Source organism: Strigops habroptila, chromosome 1 (genome assembly GCF_004027225.2).
Source record: "Strigops habroptila isolate Jane chromosome 1, bStrHab1.2.pri, whole genome shotgun sequence".
Classification (NCBI taxonomy): domain Eukaryota; kingdom Metazoa; phylum Chordata; class Aves; order Psittaciformes; family Psittacidae; genus Strigops; species Strigops habroptila.
Window position 1 is genome coordinate 10,821,810 of NC_044277.2, and position 18,422 is coordinate 10,840,231.

At 40.2% G+C, this 18,422-nt stretch overlaps 1 long non-coding RNA gene across 1 annotated transcript; it reads left to right on the forward strand.

Annotated features, from left to right (window-relative positions):
- The first annotated feature begins 2,381 nt into the window (after positions 1-2,381).
- LOC115609768 lies at positions 2,382-17,430 on the forward strand. Its single transcript, XR_003991982.1, has 3 exons — positions 2,382-2,530; positions 9,725-9,729; positions 17,419-17,430. It is a non-coding gene; the product is annotated as an uncharacterized LOC115609768 (long non-coding RNA).
- The last annotated feature ends 992 nt before the right edge of the window (positions 17,431-18,422 follow it).

Sequence of the window (18,422 nt, forward strand, 5' to 3'; positions counted from 1 at the left end):
CTGCAGACAATGTTATACTTCCAGTTACTTGCACTTGCCTTCTCCAACTTTCTGGTTTGCCAATCCAGTGCAGTGTATTTTAATTAAGATCCTCACACTCTCCTATTTATTCCCCATGCTTCTTGCACCTGTTCAGCAAACTAGCTCACTATTTTTCTTCCTTCTTTAACCTTCTTCCAATTATCAACGTCTAGGTAACACTTTGGAGCTAAAACAATATCGGTCTCATTTATAGCTTTTCTCACTTAGAAGCCCGTAACGGAGGGAACTTTTTCTAATTTTTTTCTAGAAATTCTTCTTCCTTACACCACCACCCTCTAGTAAGAAAACAAAGGTCCTGCTGGCAGCACCTTTCCAAGGGGCCATGTATTTAAATGTAGGATGCATCTGTCTCCTATTTATGACTGTAGGCTGGACTGGATGGATTGGAGAGTGAACCATCAAGTCCTCAGCTCCTGCACTTTTACTCTTGACTGTACAGCTCACTTCTCAGTTCAGGGTTGACACCCAGTATGTGCCCATGTGGTTAAAGAGCCAACCTACCCTTTCTGTAGCACCTCAAAAGTTTGCAAGAAGCACCACAGACATTCTGAGGCAGCACATTTCATCACGGCTGTGGGTTCAGGTCTGCAGACAGAAGTAGCAGAAGGACCTCCTTCCCTTCAGGATGAGCCAAGGTCTGCAAGAGGAGGGATTGTTGAGGAGGCTCTGTTCATTAAAAGCACAGAAATACTTTTCTAATTAGCAGTAAAGTGAAAGCAATTAATCCACTCTTTCTCTTTGGTCTAACTAGTTAACTTTGGAATATATAGTCTGGAACAAGAATCTAACTTTGCTCTTTGCAGAAAATTCGTTGAGGTATCTTGAGTTATCTTTCTTTCAAGGAAATTTGAGGGATTAAAATCTCCTTACTTTCATTCTGAAAGCCTAAAACAACATTTCTGCTGAAGTGATATGCTCAGTAGCTGTGTAATGCTGGTCAAGGACACCACGTATCCTGCAAGCCTACAATTCCCTGAAAACTAAGACTGAAATTAGCATTCTGATCCTAAATTATGGTCTATAGAATGTAAAATAATTACCCAGCACACAAGCACATAGTTCCAGCTGTGCTTCTCTACAGAAAGCAGCTGTCCTGATGAATGCACTCACTGTAAATATTTAAACTGAAACCAGCAAAATTTTCCCTCACAATATGAGCAAACAGTATCGCCTTATCTCTGCAAGACACCTTGGATGTCATCAGTGAGTTTTACATCACAGACACTAAAATAAGTAGATGAAATGTCACTGGCATGCTTTTTATTATCATTTATAACATGGGATGTATTGTATGTACTTTCAGTACTGACTGAGCAATTGGGGAGGTGCTCCCAATAAGCACATTTCTGAGAAGGATAAAAATATTTATGCTGGGGAGAAAAAAACAAAATGAAAACAATCCTTGGTTCTTGTGAGTCATCTTCAACTCTGCCAGCTTACCAATTATTTCCTAAGCCAGAATAAAAAAACACACTGAAAGACAACAGTAATGGAATGATTTGGTGGCAAATTTGCAATGAATAAAATAAAAAAAGGTTGTTTGCATTGTAAATGAGTAATTAAGGTTTTCATGTTTCGAAACTCAGAGGGAGGCAGCATTACCTGAAAAGCTACTGAGATAGCCACAGAAAGAGCTGTTCCAAACTGGCTTCATAAGACCATCAGGCATGAAAGGACGAAGCCTTTCAGAGCACTCAAGTAAGTATCCCAGCAAATGTGTCTGCAGTGGGTAAGATGCTTTCATCAGCATCAGCTTAGTCTAGGTTTTAAGTCATTTTCCTTCCCTTCACTGTTTAAAGATAGAAAAAAATTTACCAAGGTGAGTACCAATGGCTTACCTTGGTACTCACCTTGATGTGAGGGAAATTAAATTATCACTGGGTGATAGTGGTGTAGAGGAGGAAGGTCCTGAACAGAATAATTTCAGAGTTTCAAATGTAACACAGATCTCTTCCTCAGGTCTAGATGGAAGAATCTTGTCTTCTACCAGAAGGACATGAAATCCCACCTAAAACATGTACTTGTTTAGTGGTTCCCTGGCCCAAACTAGATCTCACTCCAGAAAGCTAAACTTCATTATCTGTTCCCTCTTCTTTCCCCAGAGGTTAATTCCGATCCTTTTCCTAACATCTAGGTTGTTTTTACCGAAGGAAAGAAGAGAAGCAGCATGCACCGTTTCTTTGGGGTCACAAGTGGTATTCCCCAGGGCTCAGTATTTGGGCCAGTTTTGTTTTATATCTTTGTCAATGATCTGCTTGAGGGGATTGAGTGCACCCTACCTAAGTTTGAAGACAACATCAAGTTGGTTGGGAGTGTTGATCCACTTCAGGGCAGGAAGGCTCTGCAGAAGGATCTGGACAGGGTGGATTGATGGGCCAAGGCCAATTGCATGAGGTTCAACAAGGTTCAGTGCCGGGTCCTGCGCTTGGGTCACAACAACCCCATGCAATGCTCCAGGCCTGGGGAAGAGTGGCTGGAAAGCTGCTCGGTGGAAAAGGACTTGGTCAACAGCCAGTTGAGCATAAGCCAGCTTGTGCCCAGGCAGCCAAGAAGGCCAACAACATCCTGGCCTGTATCAGAAATAGTGTAGCCAGCAGGGCAGTGATCACATCCTGTACTTGGCACTGGTGAGGCCGCACCTCAAATCCTGTGTTCAGTTCTGCGCCCCTCACTACAAGAAAGACACTGAGGTGCTGGAGTTTGTCCAAGGAAGAGCAACAAAGCTGCTGAAGGGTCTAGAGCACAAGTCTTATGAGGAGCAGCTGAGGGAACTGGGATTGTTTTGTCTGGAGAAAAAGAGGCTCAGAGGAGACTTTATCACTCTCTATAACTACCTGAAAAGAAGTTGTAGTGAGGTGAGAGATGGTCTGTTCTCCCAGATAACAAGTGATAGCACAGGAAGGGAGATTTAGATTGGGTATCAGGAAAAATATCTTCCCTAAAAGGGTTGTCAAGTACTGCAACAGGCTGCCCAGGGAAGTGGTTGAATCAGCATCCCTGGAGGTATTTAAAAGACATGTAGATGTGGTGTTTAGGGGCATAGTTTCATGGTAGGCTTGGCAGTGCTGGGTTTACAGTTGGGCTTGATGGTCTTACAGGTCTTTCTTTTCCAAACTAAAGGATTCTATTATTATACGTACCAGGGTATATGGTGTCTATCATCAACCAACTCAGCTGCAATCTGTGTGGTACAAATATTTAGAGTGAGGTCTTAATTGTCTTAGTTGGTCTATAAAAAATAAGAACTGTCTTCCAAATTTATTGATTAATTTTACAAAATTAATAAAATGAGTTTTACCCATGCATTCTTGTTCTGGTTTTGGCTAGGGTAGAGTTAATTTTCTCCAGCTGGTATGGGACTCTGTTTTGGATTTGTGCTAGAAGCAGTGTTGATGACACAGAGATATTTTAGTCACTTCTGAGCAGCACTTACACAGAGCCAAGGCCTTTTCTGCTCCTCACACCACTCCACCAGAGAGGAGGCTGGGGGTGCACAAGGAGTTGGGAGGGGACACAGCCAGAACAGCTGACCCCAACTGACCCAAGGGATATTCCAGACCATATGGTGTCATGATCAGCATATAGAGCTGGGGGTAGAAGAAGGAAGGGGGGACATTTGTAGTGATGGTGTTTGTCTTCCCAAGTAACTGTTACATGTGATGGAGCCCTGCTGTCCTGGAGATGGCTGAACACCTGATTGCAATGGGAAGTGGTGAATGAATTCCTTGTTTTGCTTTGTTTGTTCATGAGGCTTTTACTTTACCTATTAAATTGTCTTTATCTCAACCCACAAGTTTTCTCAGTTTTACTCTTCCTATTCTCTCCCTCATCTCACCAGCGAAGGGATGTGAGTGAGTGGCGGTGTGGGCTTTTGTTGCCAGCAGGGTTGAAACCATGACAACTCCGTAAGGGAAAAAAGTGGTGCTCAGCTAAGGCTCACTTTCATTCCTTTAATTGTAAAGATTCAGTGCAATTTCCCCTTGTGTTTTAGGGAAAAAAGTCCATCTTTACTGAGCACAACAAATTTTCCTGGGTGTTTTTTGAGTGAATGTACATACCTACACTCTCCACTTCTTCATCTCCTCCCCACCTCATTCTATTCCACAACTAAAAATATTTTTGAACTGTTTATATCACCTTGATTTTTTTTGGTTTGTTTTATTTTTTTTGTTTGTTTGTTTGCTTGTTTGTTTTGTGAAAAAAGTATCCAAACATAGTCACCCAATTCTGAGTGATATAACATTTAAGGAATCTACCGTAAGCATTGTGGATGCAGATGGGACACTGTCATGCTATGAATCCTACCCTCTCTAGTTGTATAAGCAGTTTACAAAGAGACCAAAGAAGAGTCCTACCTATAGAAAAGAACTCCTGGAACCATGCGCGGAAGCCTCTGTGTAATTCTAGGGCCTTCAAACAAGAGGTGTGCAAAAGATACAAGCTGAAACTGCTCATGGTTATAACTATATAAGTGCTATCCAACAACGTGGTAGCCTGATTTTCTTCCCTCCTTGCCCTGCTCTCTAAGTTTGGAAGCTCTGTATTCCAAAAGTTGCGAGAGGGGCATGAATGCTAGAGGGGAATGAATTACATGAATAGAGCCAAGGGATAGAGATTTAGGTGAAATGCTTTTGGTTTTAAAAACAAAACAAAACCGTGAGATGCCTGTTCTGAAGAAAAGGATAATGTTGGATGTGAAGAAAGAGCTTTACTGAAGCTCTTTTCTCAGAAGGATGCACAAAGCTGGCTTGAGGAGAAGGTACATATCCACAGGAAACCAAGAATTGTTAGATCCTGATTCTCAATGTATTGCTTTGGGAAATTGAAATGAGCTTATGGAACATTTGATTTTAAAATAAAAATTACCGCACTGTATGCCCTGTGACCTTTCTGAAGTCTACTATCACTTGGCAAAGTATTCTCAGTATGGGAAAGAGGCATAAAGATAAACAAAGAGAAAATTTATGTTAATAAAAGCTGTTTATACTACTGTGGCCATATATATTTGTAATAGATTATTTTTAATGTTATAACGCTACATACTAGTATCACTACTAGGAACAAGGAGGAAGGAAATGATGTGTGGTAAGAACAACAAATGTTATACCGTGCATGTAGCTAAACAAGAACTTTGTTAATCAAAAAGGCCCCAGATTCCTTGCAATCCTCAGCCCAGTTCTGCCTGAAATGATCATTTTATAATTAGGCTTTGATTAGTTTTTGCATTAGTCTCTGCAGTCACTACCAGATTTGGACCTTTGTCATTGATGGTGGCTTCTTACTGCTGTGTAACTCTCACATTCTTTGTGAGAGCAAGAACAGAAATAACAGACAAAAGAACTCTCTGCCTAGGAGATTAGAAATTCTTCACTGGCCCATATTTTCATTCCGTCAAGGTTGTGCAAGTTTGGGTTGATATTCTTTAGTGGTGAAGACATACTGATTTATGCCACCCAGCTTCTCATGAGCAGTCCAGCTAGTGCAAAATGAACTGCAAGCCGTGAAAACAAAATTGATGCTAGGTTTAAGCACCGATTAGGGATTTGGTTCAAGGTCTGTGGAAAATATAGAATATACTTCACCATTTTGGATTGATCTGAATGCAAACATCTTCAAACAAACTTGTTTCATTGTTTAACTTTAAAATTTGTAACTGTTATTTTGCAGTCCTTTGAGTTACTTTTAACAAATGAAATGTTGTGCTCCATTAGTCCAGAAGATAAACTTACTGTAGACTTTTGTCTATTGAGCTTTTAATTAAAAGAAACTGAACTAAGGATTGAAACTCATCAGCTGTGACTTTTGTTTTTAAATAGCTTTACTGCTTTCAGTATAAAAATTAACAAACAGCACTGTATGTTATCATGATCCGTGAATATTCCATTGTGGTGCATACTATTTTCCAGATCGCTCCTTGAGGACTGTATCTTACCCTTACATCTGGGTAACACCTATAACAAACAAGAATCAATTTTTATTAAAGCTTATTATTATTCTGCTATTAAATTAGAATTGGTGTAACTTATAGCCTTCTTTATACAAGAACCCTTCACTCATTCTTCCTCATGTCATCTCGTTCAGGACTTGATGCTTTTCAAGCATTAGTGAACAAAAAAATGCACTGCCCATAAGACTAAAAAACACTTTCCATTTTTTTTGGTTAATATAAACCGCATGCAAGATATTCCAAATATCCTTTGAACTCAGTTTCTTGATTAATCTTTTCAGGCTTTTACTTCTTTTGAGGTCATATTCAACCCTAGATGCATCACACCAAATAGTGCTCATTTAAGGGGTAGCAAACTTATTTAGCTTGCTTTCCTGAGCCAGACTTACTTCAAATGCTGGACTTAATTCAAATTCTTTGAGACACTGCCTAGTTGTTTTTCCTGCACTGGAGTTTATTCACACAGAGTACTGGACGGGTGAGAATGTCAGCTGGACAAAATGATCATTTAGTTAAGCTGTCTGCCTTCAGCCTGCCACAAATCAGCTACTTCCATGTCATCATTCCCACATGGTTATTCAACCATCAATCTTAAAAACCTTCACTAAAGAGGACTCCATCACATTCCTCGGCTATCTATCTCATTACTTAAATTCCTACTCAAGCACATTGCTGAATTGCTAGCATAGTTGCTGTTCTTAAAACTAAGTGGTTTTGCATTTTAAATTGCAACTTTAATAATATTTTAGTAACAGATTATCTACCAGTGGAAAAAGCAAGGCAAATATACTGTCAGATAAAAAGGTCAGTAGATTAAATCTTTAAATAGGTGAGAGCTAAATGTCTTTAGGATCTGGCATGATCTGGCAAGACATAAATACATGAAAAAAAGCACTAGAATCTCATTCAAAGAGTTAATAGGCAAGAATCAATGAACCTGAAAGTCAAATAACAAAAAAATTACTCTATTTCCTCTGCTACTATAAATAAACCAAATGAAATTCCCTTAGAGGGACACAGAGATAAAGAATATGAGAAGATTCTGTATTTTCTATAAAGTGTGATTGCATGTTAAACAATTTTGCACAACATAACACCTCTTGATAATTTATGTTGACAATAAATCATTATAATGTCTGTAGCAGATCATAATTAGGAGAATTAATTTTCCATTGCAAATAGAATTTTCTGCTGAATTATGACAAAAGAAATATTGCTGCAATGTAATGAGATGCCTGAATGTCTGAATTATAACTGGGCATATGTTTCTCCTTTAAATTACTCAGTTTAGGCTATAGTATTTCATATTTGGGGTCAGTATTACACCTCACATAGTGAAGAATCACAATTTATTGAAAATTTACCACTTTCTCTTTCCAGCTGGCTCATTTTCCACATTTGTTTTCTATATTCCTGCAATCAGTCTTTACTATCTAGCTTAACCTTTAGTGGAAAGAAAAAAATAATATGAAAAGGCATAACCAAGTCTGGCAAGTTACCGTTACTCAAGTTGTATTAGTCTGAAACACCCCTTTAGCTGAATCTGTCAAGAGAGTCCCAATCATAGACATACAGACCTGCACTCATTTATTCATATGAATAAACATTGATGATGAGCCTGGTCATGTGGAATACATGAGGTCACAGAGCTATAGGCATGTCCTCAAATAACTTCTGAATCATGGTCAAAAGCCATTGCAATGCAATGCTAGACAAAGCTGTAAATATTCAAAAAACTAATAAAGTTCCTAAAAAAAAGATGAGGTTGTTAACAATAAGCATCTGGTCAGTAAAACCCCCCACTTATTATGAAAACATTATTCCCTGCACCCAGAGATCCTCAGAGTGTAAGTTCGTGGGCCACTGGCTAAAGGTGAAAAAATTGCAAGTATTAACCATGTTCATGGTTTCTGCATCAATAGTTCTTTATTCATTAATAGTTATTGTTTCCTCTGCACTTGCTCACCAAAAATCTGGAAACTTCTGAGAAAGAGAAGCTGGAGGTAATTTTTCCCCATGAGTGTATTTCCTCCCTGGAAAGGAAGTCATGCAGTAATTCAGAGCATTTTCTTCACTCATTTGAACTTTTTCTCATCTGTTGCCCAGAAGCTACAAACAACAGAAACCACTTTTTGGGTTGGAAGACATATTTTTTGTGAGACTGACCCTTTTTGAATGGTCCCTCTGATGGCAGCAGGCCTCTTGTGTGGGCAGTCCCTCTTCATCAGATCAAGTCTTTTTGAGGACAGGATTTTCCTCTGGATTCTGGTGCATAACAACTTGTCTCACCTAACGGAAAGAAAGAAGGTACTGTCTGCCACTACAGGACAGGAAGAGAGAGATTATAGTTTCTATTCTCAGCATACAGGATCATCTTTGAATATGAAAAATGTTTGGACCAAAAAATGATAGAATATCATTATTATAAAAGAGTTGAAGAAAAGGCCAAATCCAACAGTCAAGTCCCTCTGGCAGATAAGGATTCTTTTAGCTTCTACAGACACAGGGATCAGAGCAGATTTTATGCTGTGTTTGCATGCTGCCTGCCAAAATAAGACTCAGGAACAGTGATAATACAGAGATATATTAACCTTATTGACACAGCCTGTAACAACCAACTAGTTGCTTATTGTCCTTGTTCTGTGATATTTTCACATAGGAATTGTGTTTGTGTGTGTGACATTATGTGCTTTTCCTCCCATAAGGCTTCTAAGTGCTTTCTTAACAGCTGCATATGTGGGCGATAACTCACACACCGTTAAAGAACATTTTGATTGGAGTATGGAGATGATGTTCTCACAACACAATTGGATTTTAGAAGAAATATATAGCAACCTTTAATCAGAAGGTTTACGGAAAGTTTTGGTTAAGAGAAATGTGATTAACCCTGATGGATCCTGTTCAGGCCATGCTAGCCATGGCAGTCTCATGCTTGCAACAGGTATTGTAGGATCTTTTATGGTTATTGTTAAAAGGTTAAAATAAGAAAAAAAGATCATTCTTCCTGTATGCACTGTTGTGGTTTAACCCCTGCCTGCCACAGCCACTCACTCACGCTCTCCTACCCCAGGTGGGATGGGAGAGAGTATAGGAAGAGTAAAACTGAGAAAACTTGTGGGTTGAGATAAAGACAGTTTAATAAGACAAGCAAAAGCCATGCACGCAAGCAAAGCAATACAAGGAATTCGTTCACCACTTCCCATTGTGATGAGGTGTTTGGCCATCTCCGGGACAGCAGGGCTTCATCACGTGTAACAGTTACGTGGGAAGACAAACACCATCACTGTGAACATCCCCTCCTTCCTTCTTCTTCTCCTGGCTTTATACGCTGATCATGACACCATATGGTGTGGAATATCCCTTGCGTCAGTGGGGTCAGCTATCCCGGCTCTGTCCCCTCCCAACTCCTTGTGCACCCCCAGCCTGCTCACTGTGGGGTGATGTGAGGAGCAAAGGCGGCATTGGCTCTGTAAGCACTGCTCAGCAGTAACTAAAACATCGCTGAGTTATCAACACTTTCCAGCACAAATCCAAAACAGAGCCCCTTACCAGCTTCTACAGAGAAAATTGTCTGTCCCAGGCTATATCAGCACAGGCACAAACACAACTACATTTGAGAAAGATTTTCAGTCTACCAGTGAAAAGGATAGAAAGAAAAGCACTTGGAAGTAAACCAAAACATGAATCTATGCTGAGTTAACACACAATTGATTTTCTTTTTTATCTTGGGGTCAGACAGAGTCTCTAACAACATCCAAGGGTATTAGGCTGGAATTTGCTCTTCTAGTAACAGCCCTTCAAGCAACAGGGCACACAACCATCTTGGCTTGTAGTTACTGCTGGAGACAAAACTAGGGCTAACCACCTGCATTAATATCGCTTCTAAGAACCATGCAATCACATATCATATTTTCTCTTTTTTATAAGTAACGCTTTTTCCTCAAGTTTTGGTGTATCTAAGGCATGAAGAAACCTGCTTGGTGATGCAATTTCTTGACAAGGCAAGCCCAAGTTTTTCAAATAGTTGTGCTTTGCTGAAAAGTGCGATAAGAAAATGTGTTTATATCAGCAGCGCCACTCCTGTGCAACTGTATATCTCCCAGAAATCCCAGTTCACATTAGTTCAATAATGCCACTAATTCATCTGTAGTTAATGGATAATATTTACTGCTGTTCACTGAATTAACTGCCTGGATACTAATCTCAGATGTGGTTCACCATAACTTGTAAGGGCTGACGTGTCAGAGCAGACATTGTGCAGATACAAATTAAAGCACTGCAACAAAAGTACCACAGTAGAACGTTAAAGAGGCATTATCAAAAAGTTAGTGACTTTCTTACACATTTGTACTTTTACAAATTCGTTTGTTTTCTTTTTTCAAATGGCCTTCCACTTCTAGTCCAATATATCCCCACATAAAACCAAAATAGCTGGTAACAACCCCATCATAAACTACCGTGGAAGGCATCAAAGAGGTGGCAGAAATCATAGAATCATAGAAAGGTTTGGGTTGGCAGGGACCTAAAAGATCATCTAGTTCTAACCCCCCTGCCATCAGGCAGGGACACCTTCCACTAGACCAGGTTGCTCAAAGTCCCATCCAGCCTGGCCTTGAACACTGACAGGGATGGGACAGCCACAACTTCCCAAAGGATTTGTTTCAAAGAAGTTGAATTTTGCTTATTTTAGAGGAAGATGTCATCTCAAGAGATGTATCTGCAAATCTGTTTAACGTTGAACAGGCCATAGGTCAATGTTTTAAGGAGTAAGGAGAGTTAACTTTCTGCTGAAGGAGGTGCCAGATGGCAGAACTGAAATGCCTGTATGTAAATGCAGATGCATATATTTATGTCACAAACTAATTCTGCCATTGCATTACAGATAATTCCACCACAAATTAGTTGTAATAAAGAGATTTTGACTGGATTAGTCATCTGGTAAATGCCATAAAACTCAATGCCAAAATTCAGTATGTAATTCAAACATAGTTTTAAAAGTGAGTGGATATGATAAAGGAATAATATTCCAAATTTTTTTTTTCATGGGATACATTAGCCAATGAATTCGGTTGAAAATACTTAATCAGTCTGATGTACATAGTATAAGGAAGATATATGCAAAGAGAGAAAATGTACCTGCATTTCTTCAGCATATCCTTTCATATCTATGGAATTTATTGTTCATATTGCACTATTCCTTTAACTGTGCTAGGTGATTTCCAGGCACAGAGCTGAAGTGAGTCTGAAGAGCAAAGCACTATAATATTGCAAAGAAAAACCTGTGGAGGAAGGCGAATGGATATAGTATTTAATATAAAGTAAGAACTGGAACACAATTGATCATTCATCCTATTAACCTCTCTACCATACTTCATTATTAGAGATCCCCACTGACATTTGTATCCTCCCTGCATGTATTCAGACCTAAGTGGCAGGCTGTTAGACTAAAGATGGAATCCCAAGGATCTAGAAAGTGCAGACGTGGGGTCATTTCTAGAGCATTCTGGAAGCAGCTTAGGAAAGAACTGAAAATAAAACCTGAGTCTTCAAAGAACTTTTTGAGGGTTGTCATTCCCTCCATGTCTTTATTGTCTACCTTTTAAACTCTGCCTTATTTTATCATTTTAGTTTAGCTTATCATTTGTTTTATTTCACTGAAGATGGCCTGCACTCATCTTTTCTCACCCTCTTCATATGTGCTCAGTTGTAATCGCCTCATTCTCAGTCCTATTAAATGCTGATAAGAAGAGAATCTCAAATCCTGTCACCTCCAAAAAGCAGAAATTTAAACCTGAAGCCTAGTTTTACAGCTCAGGTCTGTATTAATTGCACAGTACGGTGTATGTTGCCATATCTTTATTGTTGGATAAATGCAATGGACCTGAAAGTCAACACAGCTTTTCACAGTATGCCTGGTTAATGGCAGAAAATTACACAGAAATGCGTTATGTAAAGGACACAGAGCATGGAAAAAATTATAATGAAAAGTTAGGAAAAGTCCACTGAATTTATTTTTTAAAACCCAGTATTCCAGGAATTTCTCATCTCATTTCGTTTCTAAATATAAGTCTTTCAGCTCATCGGTAACCTTTTCACAATCCCTTATTCCACTCTGTCCCTGTAATGGCTGGTGGCCTTGCCTCTGTTCAAAGGCCTTTCCCCAGCTGGAAACATTTTCTAAAACAGGACAAAAAGTTGTTTGATTTTTAGCTTGCTAAGTGAAGCCGCTTACCCACCCTTAGAGAGAGAGGGAGGAGTAGGAAGGTGAAAGAAGAAAGAGAAGAAGAAAGAGACAAAAATCTTAATTTTTACCCATATTGAAGTCATCTGATAATCCTAAAAGATGGTATTTATAACATGCTCTCTCTGCCTTAAAGCACTGCAAGCCGTAGCTTGCCTTGGAGTGTAAATGTTGGGCTAGAAGCCAATGAACCAGTTCAAAAACCAGAAGGTCTGTCAACGCTCAAAAAAAATCCCAGCCATTTATTGAACTGATAAAATGCCATTCCTTTTCTTTTCCACCACCTCTATGGAAACTCCTTTTCTGTTCCACCATCCTCCAATTGAGCCTGGCTATTCTTCTCAGCCACTGAACTCCAATATGGTTTGTCTGTATTTCTCTCCTTCCCCTCCTCAGTCTGTGATCTCAGCCACCTTTATATCTCCCATTATCAGCCCCAGCAGCATCTCCACTGTGCTTTGACTGGCAGCACAATCAGGGCTTGTTCTCTCTGGGATGCACAATGTGCTCTGGGGAGTGGAGCCCCCCTCACACAAGGAATTAGGCTTCAACAGCATCAAAGGGGCACGGGAATAGCTGGCAGAACCAATGGGCCTCATGATGGGCATCTACAATAACTACTTGCCACCCAGTTGCCTTTCAAGATTTGTGGAAAAGCAAGTAGGGATAATGAGAATTTGCTGAAGAGACAGACAAAAAAAGGAAGAAAACAGCATTTGCTGAAAGGAGGCATCAGGGCAGTGGGGGAACTAAGAGGGTGTGGAGTTTGCAAAGGAGAAATTTGAAAAGGCTCCAGACTACAGCAAGGTCTTAACAACAAAGCTCAGAGCAGATAAGGTGCTTTGATTGGATCTGCTGTTGTATTTAAGCATCTCACTTGAGGTTAACTCAAGTATTTAGGAATGTCTCCAAGACATGTTATATTTTCGGGTTACAAATTCTCAGTACACACCCCTGGTGTTAAGCAGAGAGTGAAGCCCCTCTGAGAGCAACTCTTAGGTGTTAATGTTTGAATGCCTATGCAGATTGTCTTAAAGGTAAGTCTACTAATCTATTGATCTAGCTGTTTCAGATCAACTTTGAGAACTGTTCTCACCCACATGAAACTCTTGTCTTTCTTCCCTCATTAATAACAGATATTTACAGTGAAATACACAGTCTTGTATCTTCTTCTGGGCTTGTTTCTAAGAGTGGGCAATGGGGACAGGAAGTCAGATGCAGAAGGGAAGAAAATCAGAGGCAGGAGATGCAGTGCTGGTGTTTGCTGATGGTAACTGCTCATAGCCTGCAGTTTTCAAGGGTGTTCTAAAGACAACATAGGCACAGACAGGCCTTGTGAGAAGATTTAGGAGCAAACCCTGCAGTTCAGCAGAACTTCTCAGGTGAGGCTGGACAGTTTCTGGGGTCAACTGAAGTTTTTTATACAGAATTTGTAGCGCATATGGGGTGTAAACACATAGCGTGTACACAGGTGGCTGATTTAGGCCAGTGTCTCACTATCAGTGTAAACAGAGGCACTGTGTAAACCTGGAGCTCTGCCTTAAAAGTGAAGATGGCTCATTTTGGGAGAGTGCTACATTTTCCACTTCCAGACCTTCCCTTGATTTGTGTTGCAGGTGTGACACAGCTGCTTTAATAACAGCTCCTGAATTACCATCACCACAAAATTCTAACTCAACATGTTAAGGACAGTAAAAATTGGTTTAGGGTTATTTTGACACATAGTACTAGAAGTTTTAATCTGGGAATTACTGCCAGAGGTGAGGCAGAAAGCTTTCAGAAGGGCTGGAAACAGACCTGGTAGGGAACACCAATGAAACTATCTGTGTGAGGTTTATGCAGGGAAGTTGTAGACAGAAGAGGTTTGCACATGTCCATGAACCAAATGAAGAAATAAACAGAAAACTTCCCAAAGCCCTCAAAGAAAGAAAAAAATCCCTTCTAATGAAAACAATAAAACTCCCAGTATTTTTAAGAAACTCACCCACTTGTGAGAGTTTCTGTACAGGAGAAAAAAAGAAATGTCATTATGCAGCTTGTGAAAAAGTGAACTTTTATATTGTTTTTATTAAGGTGAAATCACCTTACGCAGTAGCTAGGGAATAGCATAGTATGCAGCTGAAAGGAATTTGTAAAGGCACCTATTGGGAAGAAATAGGGATGTTTCTTTCCCTACAGTGGAAAGAGAAGGACAAGGTGGGAAAGAAATGAAAGAGAATAAGGCCACTCTGCTTCATTTGCCACCTTTCTCTTAGGAAGGCAGAAATTCTTAACAAATATTTATGAACATCAGTTTATCATAATCATTCCAAATTAGGTAACGTTTGGAAAGTTTTTGCTCATAAATACCTCAAGATGCCTCCATATTTAGAGTCTGCAGGACTTACATGGCAAGAAAACAAGATTTACCTCATCTACTCTTACCATTTGCACTTAAAACATACAGAGCTCTACAGAAGACATTTTAACCCTAACTAGCAATGTCAGACTATCTTCATAATCAGTGGTCACTTCCAAAGCAAAATCCATGTAACAGTTATTTTAGGAATAGGCAAATTTTAGGACAAGATGGCCTGACATATCAACATTTCTGCGATATCTAAAGAAGGAGACCTCAAATAACTAAACTAGAGGCTGAGTCTACGTGACAGACATTTTATCCCAAATAAGTAGATGCTATCTAGAAAGTCTATGCATGATGATACAGTTAGAAGTTACTGGTCTAATATCACCTCCAACCACTGTGGGTTCGTGAATCTTGGGCTTCTGGGTCTACTAAACGAAAAACATTAATGGTAAAGGAGAAGGCGTCTAGATCAGAGTTGAGCACTTCAGTCCATCTATGTATCCATCGCCCGTTAGCTCCTGATCAGGCCACAGCAGCGACACCTACAGGCATCACCAAGCATCCACATCATGCATGTGCTCTGCTAGATTCACACACCTGAGAAATTAGGTCAAAATATCTTTTTCTCTAGCTTTTGCATGATAATACACCAATTTTATGGTGGTATTAACCAATGGATTTGCAATGCCCTTGTTTTCTGGGTAACATATTCAAGAAGTAGGGGATAATGGCAAAGGTATAAGGGTGGATATAGTTAAGTAAGGACACACCACATCATCATAAGGACACACCACTCATTTTTCCTTAAACGTCTCATATCCTCCAGAGTCAGACTCAACGAAGAATTCCCAAGATAACGAAAAGTCTAGACAGCTTTTCAGGAGATGTACAATCATCTGAGGAGGCAAAGGCATCCTTTTGAAAAATCATTGTGGATGTTGTAAAACTTGAAACCTGACCAAAAGTGCTGAGGACCATGACTTTTGCTTCACATGAAAGATTTTAGTGTCATTAAACAAGTTGATGCACAGGCTCAGAAGAAAGAACATCACCTCTTGAAACACTGACACCACAGAGATAGTCCTTGGAGGTCTTCCCATCCAAGCAGTGATCCCAAATGACCCTGCTCCTTTTATGCAACGTGGCATCCAGCGCTCAGGATGATAGACTGCATGCCATATGCTAGATCTTTCTGTTTGCTAAAAATAGGATATTTTTTCTATCATGCTAGGGACAAGTCAGTATAAATGTGAACAGAAACCTGGCACAAATCCATAAGGCTGAGATGAACAACAGAGGTCCTTCCTTTAGGCTTGTCAGACAGCAGCCTAATAAAAATCTTCCAAGGACAGGAAGGGAAAGGCAGGGAAGGAGAACTGATAGCTTATTTTCCCTTCAATGTTTTTTTCATTCTTTGATCCCTATTTCTTTTATAGAGTAGCATGCACGTTTCAGTCACTGGTGATGCTGATGGAAGAACCAATGCCAATGAAACATCCCTTTTTCCCTGCACCCTCCTTCCCTTTCTCTCTTGGACACTGCCAGCATTAGACATTCAGTGTAAAAGATTGCAAAAGGTTAGAAAATGTTGGCACAGTAACTGTGCATACAGCTGCTTCTCCTTCCTTTGCATTAGCACCTATTTCATGTTTAATAATAGCGTGGAGCTGAATCTGAAATTCACTTGGAAGCTATTAAACAAACATAAATTATTTTTGAGGGACATAATCTCCCTTTTGCTGACACTTACTAAAAGCCCTGTGCTGCTGAGACTCCTGTAGGCTCCTGGAGAAGTGCCACCAGGCTCAGCTCTATTTCCTGAGTGTTGTTATTGCTGGTCCATCTACTACCTATCCAGTTTCCTACACAGCTGGTGTCCCTGTGTATGTACTTTTGAACGTACTACAGAAAAGGCTACCAAACTCAATGTTTATGCCCAAGTTTGTGGGTGGATCCAAGCTGTCAACATTACTCCCTGCTTGTACAATCAAGGCCAGTTTCATCAGCTGGTTCCTCCCATTAACAAGAGCTGCTGCATGGGAAACAAACTGTCCATCACCATTTTCATGATCAAGGGTCTAAGATGTTCCTCTATCCCCACAGCTGTCCTGCTCCTTCCAGGTTTCCACTGGCATGATTAGATGGCAGCTACACAAAGAGCTCATTGGCATCCAGCACAGAGGTGAGATATCAGTCGTTTCTGAGGAGGCAGGAGGTATGGGCAGGAACTGCAAACTGGATCAGTTGTTGGCAGAAGAAAAAATTGCTTCATCAGTGGCTGATCTTCTTTAGGATGCACCACACATACCCACCCTCCACCACCTCACTGCCCACTCACCCTTGCCAACATTCCTCATCACCTTGGCTGTGCCAAATGACACATCGACTCTTTGTGCTGCCATGATCTAGCCAAAGCTGCAGCAACAAGAAAGAAGAGAAGGCAGGAGTGATTTTTTTCTTTCTTTTTTCTTTTTAACCTTTCATTTTTTTCATCTGAAATCACTTACAAGTGATAAGTCAAAGTGAAAAACCCTCATGACTGCTGCAGAAATAGACCTTTGTTTTCTATCTTGAAAAAGGATCTAACCTAAAAACCCCTGCAGATACACAAGATTAATTTTCACTACTTTGTTTCATGCTATTTATAAGAACCTCTTGCTGAGTTTTAGATTTTACGGCTCAGCCTGCTGGCTGAAAATACTTCTGTCCACTCCTGAAGCCTGATTGATTAGTGCTGCTAGCCAAATAGCAGCCTGTATCAGCAGGCCCAGGCATGCAGGCTGAAACATGGCTCACAACACTTGTTTTGCATTCCTGCATTTATACAGGAGCACATTGCAGAAAAGACCTTGGTGCATAAGCAGCACGAAACCTTCAGCTTGGTTCCCTGAGCCCATGTTTTGCAAACCTTAGGTAGATCCTGGATTAGATCAGGCAGGGAGCACTGACAGGATAGGGGTACTGTCTAGAAGAAATGGTCAAGCTGATCTCCAGTAGGACAGTGGGAGAGTGACAGAGTTCAGGCACACTGTACACAGAAAGCTTGCACTGGTCTTCCTGCTTTAAGCATGATGCTCACACATCAGGTTGCACACTGGAAGTGGTGGGAGTCAGCTGAGTGAGTTTTACTCTGGAGTGTAAGACTTGATCATTCTTAATATGTTTGTAAGTATGTGATAGTATATGAATATCAGACCTGGATGAATATGTCTCCCAGTTCTGCACAGAATAGCTAGCATTGTAAGCAGATATCCCAGACTAAAAGATAAGGCAGTTAAGTAAAAAATCCATACGCTCCCTCTCTTTGTTTCTGCCCCAACCTGGCTTGAACCTCAGAAATTAATAAATTAAACAGGAGTTCCCAGCAGTAACTGTTTTGGGAAGAGCTATTAATTTGTATCCAGAATAAAGTAATCTGTTGGTACATTGAATAGCCTTGAGTTAAATTTTTACATCACAGTCTAACTTCTTTTAAATAATTCCTCAGAAACAGAGCACTAAACCTGGAAAGAATGTCAATAGGAGGCAACAAAAATCCCTGAGCGAAATTTCCAGCCTGAAGAAGTGGGAAATGGGAAGGGCTGCCACACAAATACCACCTGGCACGAATGCCATGCTTGCCAGTAGCATTGAGCTCAGACTTATCCAGATGCTTAAAATGTTCCTTCCTCATTGTCATAATCATCACAGTGTCTGAGCACTCCCGAGTGCCTTAGTCTATGGCACTTTCTCCCACTTTTACAGGTGGGAACAGAGACAGTAAGACTACATGACTCACTTGAGAGTCCAGGGAAAAAGGCAAGGACTGCCCAAATGCTCACTGCACACTAGAATTAAGCAGCTTT